This window comes from Myotis nattereri, assembly GCF_964212035.1.
Source record: "Myotis nattereri genome assembly, chromosome: X".
Taxonomy (NCBI): Eukaryota; Metazoa; Chordata; class Mammalia; order Chiroptera; family Vespertilionidae; genus Myotis; species Myotis nattereri.
Genome location: NC_138078.1, coordinates 20,320,420 through 20,337,798, shown reverse-complemented (window position 1 = coordinate 20,337,798; position 17,379 = coordinate 20,320,420). Strand labels below are relative to the sequence as shown.

General features: G+C 36.8%; 1 protein-coding gene across 1 annotated transcript in view; it reads right to left on the bottom strand.

The window, feature by feature from the left end:
- Nucleotides 1-17,379, bottom strand: part of IL1RAPL1 (interleukin 1 receptor accessory protein like 1) — a gene marked incomplete at its 3' end in the record, with an annotated part of 1,430,596 nt that overhangs the window by 837,375 nt on the left and 575,842 nt on the right. The window lies entirely within an intron of this gene.

Sequence of the window (17,379 nt, the reverse complement as noted above, 5' to 3'; positions counted from 1 at the left end):
AAGAAGCTCTAAAGAATGATTCCAGTCTATTAAATATTCTGTAATTGCATGAATGATAAGTGCAAACTTTTACTTAGTGAGTCACCTAACAAAAAGCTTTTCTTATTACATTGACACCTTAAAAATGAAAAAGTACCACAATTATTTAAAGAGTGTCTTTAAAAGGGGTAAAGATGGTAGAATTTTTAGAATTTCAAGATTTATTTTTAATTGAATTTATTGGGGTTACATTGGTTAATAAAATTATGTATGTTTCAGGTGTACAATTCTAAAATACATAATCTGTATGCTGTATTGTGTTCCCCATACCAAGTTAAAAAATGAAAAGAATAGACTCATAATCCCTATGCAGACTCTATAATTTAAATTGTTCAATTCTACAGGGGTATGCTAAGTGGTGCCTGCAGAAAACAAACCTTGCCCTAATAATAATTAAAATGACATTTCTTACAGCTTAAATCAAGGTATGTTATTCATCAAATAGTGTTATATGAGTTCATATGAGCTTTGGTTAATTTATGCCATTCATCAAATAGGCACCTACTATTCACTGAGATAATATATCAGTTGCTGGGAACACAAAGACCCATAAAACACCATTCTTGCTGCTTAGGCACTCATGGTCTAGAAATAAGAACTACCAGAGCAAATAAGTCAGGATGATGGTGAATATTTTATAATAGAAGTGTATACAGGCATGATCAGTTATAATTAGAGGGACAACATAAAGTTTCATTGAGCTGAAGTCTTGAAAACTATCTGAATCTTCAAAAGGGGAAAAATAACAATTTTTAAAAGGAATGGCGATGAGGAGAAGGGAGGAGGATACCTCAGACAGTAAGCAAAGGGACAGAGGCAAGAAAATAATTCTGGGGATGACAGATTAGACCACAGGGTGAAAGAAGAAATAAAAGTGTGATGAGGGAGATGGCTGGAAAGATAATTAAGAAATAGATGATGGAGGGCTTTATCAGCCAAAGTATTACACTTGTACTTTATTCCATATAGAAATCTTGGAGGCCATGAAGATGTGTAGTTGAAGGAATAAGAGAATCAGATTTAGATTTGAGAGAAAATATTTTTGTAATGCAGAGTGGAGAGGCTGTATTGGCAGTGCCATATTTTGAAGAGTGGAGAAATGCTGAAACTTCATATTGGCCCAGAACAGAAATGAACAAGGTAAACTGAGGCAGCAGCAGTATGGATTAGAAGAGGGGCAGGGCAGTATACTAAAAAATGTGGGCATTTTTGAATTTTTTTTTTGTCATGGGTATTGAAAGGAAATACTAATGTTTAATGGTTGGAGCATATATTAATCCTCCATTGCTGCTGTAACAAAGACTACCACACTTAGTGACGTAAAAAACAGCACAAATTTATCATCGTAAAGTTCTGGAAATCAGAAGTCTTAAGTAGGTAGTCAGGGATGCATTTCCTTCTGGAGGCTCTATGGGAGAATCTATTTCTTTGCCTTTTCCACCTTCTAGAGCAGTGGTTCTCAACCTTAGCTGTATATTAGAATCACCTGGGAATCTTTTTAAAATCCTGAGTTCTGGGCCTCATCCTCCGGAAATTCCGTTTCTTTGTTCATGTTGTGACCTCACCCCATAACAAAGAAAGAATTTCCGGAGGATGAGGCCCAGAAATCAGGATTTTAAAAAGATTCCCAGGTTATTCTAATGTGCAGCCAAGGTTGAGAACCACTGTTCTAGAGGCTGGCCCAATTTCCAACCTCATGGCCCTGCATCGCTCCAACCTCCCTTTCCATTATAATTCTCTGATATTCACCCTCTCCATCCCCCTTGTAAGGACCCTTGTGATTACACTGGGCCCACTCTGATAACCCAAGGTAATTTACACATCTCAATGTCCTTAATTTAATCATATCTGCAAAGTATCGTATGCCTTATATGATAACACTAGAGGCCCAATGCACGAAACTCAGGCAAGGGGCTTGGCTGTCACAGCCGCTGTGGCTTGCCTTGGCCCTCCCAGCTGCAGTGGCTATCTTGGCCCTTGCAGACCCGGTTTTTCCAGAAGGTCGTCCAGAAGGAAGCCCAGAAGGTCGTTCAGCTGTTTGGTCTAATTAGCACATTATGCTATTATTATTATAGATATTCAGAGGTCCTAGGGATCAGGCCATGGACATCTTTGGAGGACTATTATTTTCCCTAGCATAGGTCATGTATGTCAAAGTTTTGTAACATGAAGGCCATTCCCAAATGCCAAAGCATTGTCTTTTGACTTTCATGACAACTTTAGATGTTCCTTTGGACATTTACAAAGGTGAAAAAAAAATGTCATAATTGAATGAATCAGAACCTAACTCCATTTAATATGAAAATGCAAAATATTTTTCAAAGTTTAATACATATTGTTCTTTCTTGCAATTCAACTCTGTTGAAAGATTCAGCTTTGTTTTCTTTGCAATTTTACAAATACTTTTTCATCATTTTATAAAAGCTCATCACCTTGGCTCTGTGGCTTCTGGATTGGAGTCACCAAGCACACCTGTCTGCAAACCAATCAACGCAAAACGTTCTGCTCTGTATGTTACATAATGGGATAGCCCGGAGGTGAGTCTAGCTTAAAGCGGAGACCTGCAGCAGGGTGCCAGATTCCGTTTTTCTATCTCTGGACTTGGCTGAGCTCTGCTGTTCTTCATAAGTGACATCATTTTCACATTCTATAAACAGTGGCAGCTCTAGCTTCATGATTACTCACATTCAAATCCAGCTGGATTTCTGATCACTCAAACAAATGCAGGGAGGTCAATTGCACTGATCCTCATTGGCAGATTTAAGGCACATGCTCATCTCCAAACTAATCAGTGAGGCTTGGGAATGACTATATTGAATCGCTTGGGCCAAATCCAGATGGTCCATGCCCAATCCCAGGATGGAGCTACACCTTATACAAATGAATCAGAAGTGGGGGCCTGGGCAGATTCCAGGAGGAATATCTGAGTAATATTACAGGAGGATGACTGATGCTGGCACAAAAATGGCTAATGTCTATTACACCAATTGAAAACTCACAATCTGTCATTTAATGTTTTTGAGATTTTATATTATATGTTTGAGATTTTATATTTAAAAACGACTTATAGCTAATTGATTAAAATGGTGAAAAGCTTAGATAAATTGTACAAGTGAATGCAAACTGTTTTCAGCTGCACTTGCTTTACATAATGAGAATTTAAAAAGGAGCATTTTATCAATATCTGAAAGAATAATGTTGACTTATTAAAATAAATATAATTGTCATTCTTTATTTTATGCACTTTTGAAAATAATCAATCCACGAGATTACAAATGTTACAGAGGCAGAATTCTTTTAACTTTTTGTTTAACTGCTGAATACTGCACCCCACAACAATTTTAACTGAAATAACCAAAGTGTTCAAAGTATAAGTAGAGGAAGTACCTTTCAAAATGAAGTCAGGAGTTTAACATCTACATCTGTTTTCATTAATAATAGTAATACCCAGACCATTTACATGTAAACAGTAATACATTCTGAAGCAATATGTCCTCATAGTCAAAAGATTTAGGTGGAACTCTATGGGGACATAACAGAGTAATTTTTACAAATACCACTGTTAAATAGCTGAGATAGTAACAAGTGAATTCTCTGAACACAGGGCGTGTTAAGAGACTTACAATGCTATATCATTTAATCTTCATTGGAACCCTAGGGTAGACTATTACTGTTTTCACTACAGATGAGGAAACTGAGACTAAAAGATGTTAACCTCCTTCACATTTGAGCAAATGAAAAAGCCAGATGTAGCTCTGACTATGTCCAGATCCCATGTACTTAATCACCATGTAGCCTTTTCTATGGAATTTTCAAAAGCTAATTCAGTGGAACTATAATGCAGAGGGGAGGGGCAGAATTTGAGTAATACACATACACAAAATAGAAAAAAATAACGAAAACAGGGATGGATTTTTCCATGAGTTAAACTCCCCTGTTTTGCTGTATAGAAACAATTTGATATATAGTCATACCTCGTTTTATTCTTCTTCGCGTTACTGCATTTCACAGACGTTGCATTTTTGCAAACTGAAGGCATGACCCTCCACCAGCAAAAATATTATGACTTGCTTTACTTTAACTCTTGCCAGACTACAGTGGTCTGAAACCAAATCCTCAATAATATATCTTAGGTATACTTGCATACACAGATAAACTGAACTCTGTCAGTGCCCATGTACATTTATACTCCTACATACACAAAAAGATACAAGAATCTAGAACTCCACTGTAACATTTTATTCTAAATAATATAGCAAAGTATAAGAAAGGAAATGTATATGTATTGAGTGATGTGGATCAATTGACAGAGCATAAGGCTTATAAATAAGAAAAAAGAGCCTAATTGAGGCCCCACTACTCCCTTAAGAATAATTTAATCTCATCTTGAAAAAGAGGAAAAATCACACTTCAATCTTACCTATTTCAACAGGAAACAAGAGGATTAAAATATTTTAAAAATAAACCTTAACTATATCTTCAGAATTTCAGAGGTGCTTCACATAAAACAGTCTCAGTTGTTGCTTAACATTTCTTTTTTAAAAAGACAGTAGTTTGGAAGGAACCAAGATTGTGGTGTAGGTAAACACTGAACTTGCCACCTCACACAACCATTTCAAAATTACAACTAAAATACAGAAGAGAGAGTAAACATGGGGAAAAGACTGATGATTCAAAAACTATCAAGACCATTTTATTCAAACTCCAAGAACTAAATGTTGAGACATTTTGGTGTCCAAAAATTGAATGCTTTCTGATCTTCATTAACATCATTTGTACAAATGTCCATCCTCCTTCTACTTGGCAAAATCAAGAATCTGGAGGCATGGATTGGCCAAAAGCATTGATGACATTAGTAGTAGAGAGGGGGTGACATAGTACAGCAGAATGTGCACACATTTTCTAACTAATGCCCATATGTCATACAAAAAGGCTATTCAGCACAAACAGAATTGTAGTGTCTTCATTTGCAAGACACCACATAAGATCATATTTAAGCACTAGAGCAGTGATGGCGAACCTATGACATGCATGTCAGAGGTGACACGCGAACTCATTTTTTTGGTTGATATTTCTTTGTTAAAAGGCATTTAAGTATATAAAATAAATATCAAAAATATACATCTTTGTTTTACTATGGTTGCAAATATCGAGAAATTTCTATATGTGATATGGCACCAGAGTTAAGGCAGGGTTTTTAAAAATGCTGACGCACCGAGCTCAAAAGGTTCGCCATCACTGCACTAGAGGCCTGGTGCACAAAATTCGTGCACTTGTGAGAGTTCCACAGCCTAGCCTGTGCCCTTTTGCAGTCTGGGAACCCTCGGAGGATGTCCAAAAAGCGGGCCTAAGCCTTCAGTCGGACATCCTTAGTGCTGCCGCAGAGGCGGGAGAGGCTCCCACCACACTGTCGCTGCTAGCCATGAGCCTGGCTTCTGGCTGAAGGATGCTCCCCCTGTGGGAGTGCACTGACTACCAGGGCATAGCTCCTGTGTTGAGCATCTTCCCCCTGGTGTCACAGTGACTGGTTGTTCCCCCATTCAGTTCATTTGCATATTAGCCTTTTATTATATAGGATGAGTCTTTTATGTAGTAAAACTACTAGAAAAAAAAATCGAATGAACCAAAGTTCCTCTTTCAATATGTCCCATAAAAGTTCACAATTTTTCACTTAAAAAATATAAAGGTGAAAGTTCAGAATAAATGCATTTATAACAGTTGCAGTATCACTTTGAGGCTGCTTTTATTTTCACGTTTCAAATTTGCTTATGATAGACTAGGGCAATGGTTCCAAGAGAGTGGTTCCTGGACCAGCAGCATCAGGAATGCCTAGGAACTGGTTAGAAAAGCAAATTATCTGACATTTCCCAGACTTACTGCATCAGAAACCCCAGGCCTGAGGACCAGCAAGTTATATATTAGTATATCTAGACCTCTCAGTAATTCTGTTGCAGGTTAAAATTTTAAATTAAAGTAAAAAATGCATTATATGAAGACATATACTATTTTAAGAAAAAATTATAAATGTTCCCATTTTTATTTGTAAGACCTACTGGTAACTTTATATATATAATTTTCAGAGCGGAAGGCAGAGGGAGAGAGAGGTAGAAACATAAATAGATGAGAAAGAATCATTGATCAGTTGCCTCCGGAACGCCAGCCCCACACTGAGGATTGAGCCTGCAACCCAGGCATGTGCCCTGACCAGGAGTCGAACCATGACCTCCTGGTTCATAGGTCGACAGTCAACCACTGAACCATGCTGGCTGGGCATAGAAACTTATTTAAAAAAAATTGCTCTAGCCCTGACCGGTTTGGCTCAGTGGATAGAGTGTCGGCCTACGGACTGAGGGGTCCAGGGTTTGATTCCAGTCAAGGGCATGTGCCTTGGTTGCAGGCACATCCCCAGCAGGGTGTGTGTAGGAAGCAACTGATCGATGTTTCTCTCTCATCGATGTTTCTAACTCTCTATCCTTCTCCCTTCCTCTCTGTAAAAAATCAATAAAATTCCCGAAACCAGTTTGGCTCAGTGGATAGAGAGTCGGCCTGTGGACTGAAAGGTCCCAGGTTCGATTCTGGTCAAGGGCATGTCCCTGGTTTGCGGGCACATCCCCAGTGGGAGATGTGCAGGAGGCAGCTGAACGATGTGTCTCTCTCATCGATGTTTCTCTTTCTCTCTCTCCCTTCCTCTCTGTGGAAAATCAATAAAATATATTTTAAAAAAATAAAATATATATTTTTTAAAAAGAAATTGCTCTAATATAGTTTCCAAATTCAAGCAACTATCATTTTACAATTTCTCCCTCTGCATGGGAAACTCTTGGGGGCAATATGTGGTATTTTCATTTATTGAACTGTATTTTGCTTTTATTAGTAGATAATAAGCTCAAGAAATAATAAACTGATTAAGCTCAGATCACTCATAATTCATTTGGTCAGCTTTCCAAAGCACTTGAAAAAAAATATATATATATATAGTTGATTTTTTTTACAGAGAAGAAGGGAGAGGGATGGAGAGTTAGAAACATCGATGAGAGAGAAACATCGATCAGCCGCCTCCTGCACACTCCCTACTGGGTATGTGCTCGCAACCAAGGTACGTGCCCTTGACCAGAATCGAATCTGGGACCCTTGAGTCTGCAGGCCGATGGTCTATTCACTGAGCCAAATCGGATAGGGCTGAATATATATTTTTATATGACATACAGTGTTTTGCAGTAAGCCAGCGGGAAAACAAACCTGAATTCAAAACATAAATAAGTAGTGGCTTGTCATTATGACAAATGCATCACCGTCATTTTTAAAAAAATTAATTATCCTGGAGCCTTTTAAGCACAATATGACAACCCATATTAATGTTGAACACGAGGTCTTTACTTGGTACATGAGCTGAGATTCCTGGAATGTTTTTACGCCTCCTTACAGTTAGTATAGAACTTTATCTACTGAATTTAGTTTTAAATGACAGTAAAATATTAAATAAAACTATCAAGTGTTTGGCATCTTCCCATGTAAAGATAGTTATTATGTCTTACTATAGCTCAGAAGCTTTCATTTGATGTGTACTATAAATTAACTGTGCTTTCATAAACAAGATAATTTAATCTAAAAAGCACATGAATTTTAAAATAAAACTTAAATATATTTCATTTTTCTTTGGCATATTTTACCCCTTGGGTCCGAATTACATCACAAGTAACAGGTTACCATCAGCTATGCCAGAATCATTTAGTAAATAAAGTATATCTCATTATAGCTCCAAATTTGCAGTGTATCTCTCCACCATGAAATCATTCTCATAGTTTGAAAATGATAACTGAAACAGCCTCAGTTTCCAGGCTGCTTGAGCAAATTTACAAGAATAGAGTGTACTTGTAATCACCATTAGAAATGATAGGAAAGTGAAATTAGGTCAATCAAAAATAAAACAGATCAAGAAAAGATTTAACATAGGGTAGCTACGGGACCATAAATGTATGAATTTGCTGTTCCTTTCATAATGCAGAGCACTATAAAACCATGGAGGGTTAGCTACTCATTCACTGTTATTAACAATACTAGTGTCCCAGTGCACGGATTTATGCACATTGAAAGGAAATTAATTAGAAGAACTATTTTAATATCACTATTTGCCTTTTCTCTATAATAGAAGTGTCAACCAAATTGATGATTGACAATGACAGATTTAAACACATGGGTGCATTTGGCGCCAATGATTTTATATATATATAAATATATAAATATATAAATATATAAATATATAAATATAAATATAAATATATAAATATAAATATAAATATAAATATAAATATAAATATAAATATAAATATAAATATAAATATAAATATAAATATAAATATAAATATAAATATAAATATAAATATAAATATAAATATAAATATATATATATATATATATATATATATATATATATATATTAGAATCCTGTTGCACGAAGATTCACGCAATAGGCCTTCCTTCCCCAGCTGCTGGCACCGGTTTTCCTTTGGTCCGGCCACAGCGGAGAAGCCAAGCCTCTTCAGTCTTCTGTCTTCAGTCTTCACTCCAGCTGGAGCCTTCAGTCTTCTCTCAGCACCTGTGTATACAAATTAACCACCATCTTTGTTGGGTTAATTTGCACAGTTGCTCTGATTGGCTGGTGGGTGTAACAGAGTGACACCAATTTGCATGTTTCTCTTTTATTAGTGTACGTGCGTGTGTGTGTGTGTGTGTGTGTGTAAACCTCCTTAATTGGACCTGCATTCTTATTTAGCTAAACTATTTGCCGCACACCCCAACATCTCTATCAGGTAATTGTCACATCAGTAAATATCAACACAAAGCAGATTATTATTGTAGATCACACAGTGTTTGACTATATTCTGTGCAGTGAGAAAACCTGACGTCATTTTCAAGTTCCAACATTTCTTCTTTCAGTCGGGTCAAGTTTCTAAACAATGCAAATAGGCAAGAGGAAGAAATAAAAGGCATCCAAATTGGAAAAGAGGAAGTAAAACTGTCCTTATTTGCAGACGACATGATATTATACATACAAAACCCTAGAGACTCCATCAAAAAGCTACTAGACTTAATACATGAATTTGGCAATGTAGCAGGATACAAAATTAACCCCAAGAAATCTGAGGCATTTCTATACACCAATAGTGAACTTTCAGAAAGAGAGATTACAAAAACAATCCCATTTACCATCGCACCAAAGAAATTAAGCTACCTAGGAATAAACTTAACTAAAGAGGTAAAAGACCTCTACTCAGAAAACTACAGGACGCTGAAAATAGAGATAGAGGAAGACATAAACAAATGGAGGAACATTCCGTGTTCATGGATTGGTAGGATCAACATCATTAAAATGTCCATACTACCCAAAGCAAGCTATAAATTCAACGCACTTCCCATTAAAACACCAACGGCATACTTCACAGATCTAGAACGAACTCTCCAAAAATTCATCTGGAATAAAAAAGACCCCGAATAGCTGCAGCAATCCTGAGAAAGAACAAAGTAGGATAGTCTCTTCAATAAATGATTCAGGAAAACTGGAAATCCACATGCAAAAGAACAAAACTACTATCTCACACCATACAAAAGATCGGTTAAAGACCTGAATGCTTATAAGACCTGAAACCATAAAACTCCTAGGACAAAAACATAGGCAGTAAGGTCCTCAATATCAGTTTTCAATATCATTTCTTAGATCTGACTCCAAAGTCGAGGGCAAGAAAAGCCAAAATAAATAAATAGAACTACATCAAACTAACAAGCTTCTGCATAGTGAAGGTCAAAACTATCAATAAAGAGGTAGGGGAGGGTGGGGGTAAGGGGGAGAGATCAACCAAAGGACTTGTATGAATGCATATAAGCCTAACCAATGGACACAGACACCAGGAGGAGAGGGCATGAGTGGGGGGGGGAGGCAATAGGGCGATAAAGACACATATGTAATACCTTAATCAATAAAGAAAAACAAAAAAGGAAAAAAAACTATCAATAAAGAAACTTTAAAGGTGAACAACTTTATACAGTTAACATTTTTGAAAAAAAGAACATAATTTTCTTGATGCTAAAAGTAACTACATGACTTGAATTTAATAAAAATCACTTGAGTGGTTAAAATAATCTTGAGTTATTAAGCACATCTTGATGTTATTATTGGCAAAATGAATTAATTTAAATTTTTCAAAAAATTAAAAGTTTGAAAAAATTAAAACAATTTGAAAAATTCACATTCTCTCTGTTAATAAGTCCCGATTTTACCGATGATAAACATTCAAAATCATGAGGTGTTATGCTGAAAGCAAAATAAATGTTCTTTTCTTCTATTTGCCATTTGAACTGACATTTAGAAACACAGATATGATATTTAGTTTGTTCTCAGATAATTATTTTTCTATGTCTACACTCTTAATTTTACATGCCTAATAAATTACTGATTAAAAACTGTATTTCCCAAATTTTGAATAACTTTACCTTTATTTATGTATTTCATAATTTTTGATAGAGCTCACGCAGTCTTTATCTTCACCTAGTTTTCTGAAATTTCATTTGTCTTATGAAATGTCTTTTTTTATTTCTTTTTTTAACTTTAATTTCTTTATTGGTTAGGGTATTACAAATGTGTCCTCATTCCCCCATTAACCCCCAACCTCCCCCCACCCTACTCATGCTCTCATCCCCCTGTTGTCCCTGACCATTGGTTTGGCTTATATGCATGCATACAAGTCCTTTGGTTGATCTCTTCCCCTTACCCCCACCCTCCCCTACTTTCCCTCTAGGGATTGATAGTCTGATTGTTGTTTCTGTCTTTGGATCTGTCCCTGTTCATCAGTCTATGTTGTTCTCTATATTCCACAAATGAGTGAGATCATGTGGTATTTATCTTTCTCTGACTGGCTTATTTCACTTAGCATAATGCTCTCCAGTTCCATCCATGCTGTTGCAAATGGCAAGAATTCCTTCTTTTATACAGCAGCGTAGTCTTCCATTGTGTAGATGTACCACAGTTTTTTAATCCACTCATCTGCTGATGGGCACTTAGGCTGTTTCCAAATCTTAGCTATGGTGAATTGAGCTGCTATGAACATAGGGGTGCATATATCCTTTCTGATTGGTGTTTCTGGCTTCTTGGGATATATTCTTAGAAGTGGGATCACTGGGTAAAATGGGAGTTCCATTTTTAGTTTTTTGAGGAAACTCCATACTGTTCTCTACAGTGGCTGCACCAGTCTGCATTCCCAGCAGCAGTGAAGAAGGGTTCCTTTTTCTCCACATCCTCTCCAACACTTGTTGTTTGTTGATTTGTTGATGATAGCCATTCTGGCAGGTGTGAGATGATACCGCATTGTCGTTTTGATTTGCATCTCTCGTATAATTAGTGACTTTGAGCATGTTTTCATAGAAATGTTGCCTTTCAATTTTATTCTTGTTAACATAAAGGCAACTGAGCCAATTTTAACTTAGTATTCTGAATTATCTATATATTATAGTATGTCACTTATACTTTTTACTTTATAAAATAATCATAAGATTAGCCCTACCACTTGCAGAGAAAGTAGGAAGTCTAATATCTACTTTATATGTAAAAAAAAAAATTAAGTACCAGAGAGTAGTTCAAATCATTCACACAGACCTGCATTTTTAAAATATTTTTATTGATTTCTGAGAGGAAGGACAAAGAAGAGAGAGACAGAATCATCAATGATGACAGAGAATCATTGATCAGCTGCCTCCTGCATGACCTCTACTGGGGGTCGAGACAATAACCCAGGCATATTCCCTGACTTGGAAAAGAACTGTGACCTCCTGGTTCATAGGCTGATGCTCAACCACTGAGCCACATGTGCCAGGCTAGACCTGCACTTTAATTCCAGGGTCCATGCTTTTTGAATTTTACCCTATGACTTCAATATAATAGATGCAACATTTAGTAACAGAAAGTAACCATGATCCATACAAAACTCACATCATGATCATGCTTTATTAAATACTAGAGGCCCGGTGCACGGAATTTGTGCACTGAGGCGTGTTGTCCCTCAGCCCAGCCTGCACCCTCTCCAATCTGGGACCCCTTGGGAAATGTCCAACTGCTAGTTTAGGCCCGATCCGATCTGGGACTGCTGGCTCCCAACCGCTCGCCTGCCTGACCAGCCTGATAACCCCCGAATCACTCCCCTGCCAGCCTGATTGATGCCTAACTGTTTCCCTGCTGGCCCAATTGCCCCCAATTGCCCTCCCCTGCCAGCCTGATCTCACCCCGAGTGGCCCTCCCATGCCAGCCTGATCTCACCCCTAACGACCCTCCCCTGCCGGCCTGACTGCTCCCAACTGCCCTCCCCTGCTGGCCTGATCGCCCCTAACGGACTCTGCCTTGGTCCCCACCAAGATGGCTTTGGCCAGAAGGAGGTCGGACGTCCAGAAGATGGCCAGTCAACCCGGTCTAATTAGCATATTACCCTTTTATTAGTATAGATAGATTATATAGGATAGGATTGCTTAAATGGGGTGAAAAAGCCTTTTTCAGCAGGAGATGCTCTTGGCAGAAAAAAAACACATAATCCCTATATCTGGACTGATAGCCAGCCATATGCACTATACTGCCAAAGTGGTCCCAATTAGGTTCTGACTGGTCAGTTTCAATGCCAGTCAGCGTCAAAAGCTCTGCCTCCTTGGCAGCCATTAGCTCCTGGCACTTCATCCTGATTAGGTTCTGATTGGTTGGTTTTGATGCCAGTCAGCATCTCTGGGACTATCTCTGGGCCTGATCAAAGAGGCGGGGCTGATCAGCAGCCACCACGGAGGCCTGGAGAGAAACTGAGGAGGGGCTGCTGGCAAAGCCCAGAGAGAGAGAGGCAAGGGCTGACCAACAGCTGCAACAGAGGCTGCGGATCAGGCCCTGCCTCTCTCCCTATGCAGGCCTCTCTCTGGGCCTGATCCACAGCCTCCTAGGCAGTCAGTGCTGGGTCGCTGTACCAGCACAGGCTGCAGTCAGTGTTGGGTTGCCACTGCAACCCAGCACTGACTTCCAGTGTTTGGTCAAGTGTTTGGTGGAACCTGAGTCGTTATGGACCCTGACTCTCTCTATATAGAGATAATTTCTCACCATTGACTTAATAATCATCCATATTTTGTGTCCTTAAAGCATTTAATACAATGGTTGGAGGCATAAGATGCTTTCTAATAACAGCATTACCCTAAAGTTATCTGAGTTCAAATAATATATATATGTATGTGTGTGTGTGTGTGTGTATAAAATTAAAGTAATTATATGGTTACATTAAAGTCAAAGAAATTTGATCAAGAAATTGAAATGTGCCGAAACCGATTCTGCTCAGTGGATAGAGCATCGTCGGCCTGCGAACTGAAAGGTCCCAGGTTCGATTCCGGTCAAGGGCACGTACCTGGGTTGCGGGCACATCCCCAGTAGGGGGTGTGCAGGAGGCAGCTGATCGATGTTTCTCTCTCATCGATGTTTCTAACTCTCTATCTCTCTCCCTTCCTCTCTGTAAAAAAATCAATAAAATATATTTTTAAAAAAGAAGTTGAAATGTTATTCATTTATTCTTCATATTTTATCATTTGACTTTCAATTTGATTTCTTAAATTGCTGTAAACACTGTGTAATCTACATATATGTTGCATTTTCCCTAATTACATCCCCCTTTCTTTTTAGTAAAAAATGCTTTCATCATATTCATCAAGCAACAATAGGAAAGTTTGTATAATTTAAAGTTATTGGTTATAATAAACTTATGAACCGAAAAAGAAAATGCAGTTGCAAGTCAGCTCAAATAGCCTTCAGTTTCATATTTAATCTTTGTCCAATTCTCATTGTAATCCCAGAAAATATACTTATTCCCTTTCTTTCTGATGAATAAGATGCATAGGTGATATGTAGTATTTTCCTTACCAGATAAGGAAGGTACTGTGGGGAACTGCATGACAAAACTTTAAGAAACATTGGCTGGCCCTGGCCAGTTTGGCTCAGTGGATAGAATGTCAGTCTGTGAACTGAAGGGTCCTGGGTTCGATTCTGATCAAGGGCACCTGCCGAGTTGTGGGCTAGATCCTTAGTAGGGGGTGTGCAGGAGGCAGCTAATCAATGATTCTCTCATCACTGATGTTTCTCTCTCTCCTCTTCCTGTCTGAAATCAATAAAAACATATTTTTTAAAAAGAAAGAAATATTGGCTTTTTCATATAGGTATATACATATTTCTGGGGGAAATTATTTTCATATGAATTGAAATTTAGAATTAGTTGAGAAAGAGGAATTCTGGAAAAAGAAAAACAAAGGTTATTACTGATAGCATAAAAAGTACAATTATCCACAAGGTGAAAGGTTTTATTTTTATCTAAGAATTAATTTTACCCAATAATTTGTTGAATTGTATGCAATGTGTGAACAATGTTGTTCTATTACTAATATTAGGGTATAAATTTAACATATTCCTTATATTTCTTCAGGTTACATGGAAAACATAATTTGAACTGTAACCTATAGTGTATAAGAACTCCTAAAATAATACCCTAATAATGATGTATGGTGTCATACGGGTACTAGACTTAATGGGTGGTAATTTTGTAAGTCATATAAATGTCTAATAACTATGTTGTACATCTGAAACAGATATAATACTGCATGGAAAAAATCATCCAGACATAAAGTAGAAGATTGTTGTCAGGAGCTTGGGGTAGCGGCGAAGGAGAATTACTGTTAAGGAGGTATAAAGTTTCAGATTTGCAACATTTGAAAAGATTTCTGGAGATGGATGGTGGTGATAAATGCACAACCATATGAGAGTAGTTAATGTCACTGAACTGTACACTTTACAATAGTTAAGATAATAAACAAATAAATATAGGGACTCCCAAAAGCAATTTATATTGTTTCTTTTATAGTTTAACTGGTATTGTTATAGGGACAATGTCTCAAAGTGACATTTAATTTTGCCATGAACCACATGCAGAAATTAAATATAACTGCTTTATCACATATTTTCTTCACCTTCATTGTTTCATTTAGATGTGTAAAATTCTACTAGTAAAACTTTGGGACAACTGATAATGTTTTCAAGTTAATGATCCAGCTTATTTACTGAGTTTCCAGATATCAGAAAGATTTGATAATTACTTTATTAAACATAAGGAAAGCAAAAATGATTTACTCTTTCAGAGATCATGGTAAGAATAATTCACTTAGATCCTACAAGATAAACTGAAATTGCTTTTTTAATTAAATGACCATCTTTTCTTTCAATATAAAGTAATTTGAGATTTTTTTTCTGATGAAATTTTGTCTTCCCAGGTGAACTTTTCCTTTCAATTGTATTTTAAAAGTCCTAAAACTCTAATTTAGAGATGTCAGGCAAATAAATAAAGCTTTATTATCTTTACTGATGCCTTTCTGTTATTGTCTAAAACACAATGATGCCATAAAGTAAGAGTAAAATAACCTCTATAGTGAGGCAACGTCTATAGGTTAGGGCGATGCGTCCAGAATCCATTAAAAAATTAAAAAGAAATAAAAGAAATAAAACGGCCACAGGAATAGAAAAGTGCCCATGCTTTGCTAAATACTTCAATTAAAAAGATTGGAAGGACATGTGATCTTTAGATAAATTTGTACCATTACATCTAATAATCCATTTGGATATTTGCCAGGAAGCAAATTTCTTGATCTATTTCATTTTACTCTACTCTTGATAATGTAGTTGAGGTGGGAAGGTTGACATTTAATTTTAAATGTCTCTTATTCACCCTATATAAACTATTTATAGCTTTTGGCAAATGTAGCAAAGATTAGAAAAGGCACCAAAGCAAAAATAAGAGTAACATGATTTCACACTACCAACTTTATTATCTTTAATATGAAACTATTATCACTTTGTTCACTGCCCTTCACTTGGGTGATAAATGTTTTTCAACAAACTTTAATAGATTTTTTTAAAATTACAGGGTAGAAATTTAAGGACAAAATGCAATTTAAAAGACATGCCCATCTCTGCCTATTAAATAGAGGATACATACTATTAATTTAAAAACATATCAATTTTTTTACATTAGTGGTATCTAGACTTTTTGACCATGTAACACTATTAAGTGAAAAAAAAAGAAAGAAAATGAGAGTACATATTCTTTATCTTCATTTATCTCTATATAAATTATATATATATATATAAACTCTCAATATAGAATATAAAGTATAAATAGGATAAACTAATAAAATAAAATAAAATAAATTCTTTTGGGGGTCTTTGAAATTCAAACGCCACTTTGAAGATCACTCTCCTATCAATGTGTTAATCAACCTCAAGTTCTTTAAGTCTAGTAGGAAAAATTGAGCTTTGATAAACAATAGCTCAAGAAATATTATTACGGAGGACCCACCATGTTCAACATATGCCAAGTTCTCATAATACAATGGTGAGCAAAGGATACAGCCTTATTTAGTGTATAAATAAAAAATAAGTTCAATAAAAATTTACAATTATACAGTTAATTAAATATATCGATGATCATTGCTATGAAACAGAACTGCACAGTATTACAAGGTACATAACAGGAAGTTCTAACCTAGTTTTGAAGTGAGAAAAAGCTTTCAAAGGAGTTGACACTGAACTTGGGAAGATATCAACTAATTTACCATCAGTAAACTGGGAAGATATCAAAAGATTCCAGTCCTGCCCTGGCTGGTTTGGCTCAGTGGATAGAGTGTCGGCCTGTGAACTGAAGGGTCCCAGGTTCGATTCCAGTCAAGGGCATGTACCTTGGTTGCAGGCACATCCCCGGGAGGGGGTGTGCAGGAGGCAGCTGATCGATGTTTCTCTCTCATCGATGTTTCTAAGTCTCTATCCCTCTCCCTTCCTCTCTGTGAGAAATCAATAAAGTATATCTTAAAAAAAAAATCCAGTCCAAATTCAAGGCATATGATGTCATATAGGAAGATATGCATGGGAAGGAGATAACTGACTGAAGCAGTGCTCATAAATTGGCTAATAATAGTTTGCAGAGAGAGTAAAGACATCATGTGCCCAAGCACTGAGATGACAAAGTCGAGGCATGTGCTTTTAAGGAGGGTAGAAACTGAGAATGATCAAGGGAGAGATGAATGGGGTGAAGGGAGAAAGAATAAATCAGGCAGGGTTATACTGGATATAGTAAGAACTTAGAAGCGATGAGAAATTACTGAATGATTTGAGGCAAGAGAGGGACTGAATCAGATTTGTATTTTGAAAGCATAGGCTTGAATGCTGAGTACACAATGAACTGAATAGGGCAAGAGTGGATACAGTTGCAATTGTTCAGTTGATGGTTTGAAATAGGT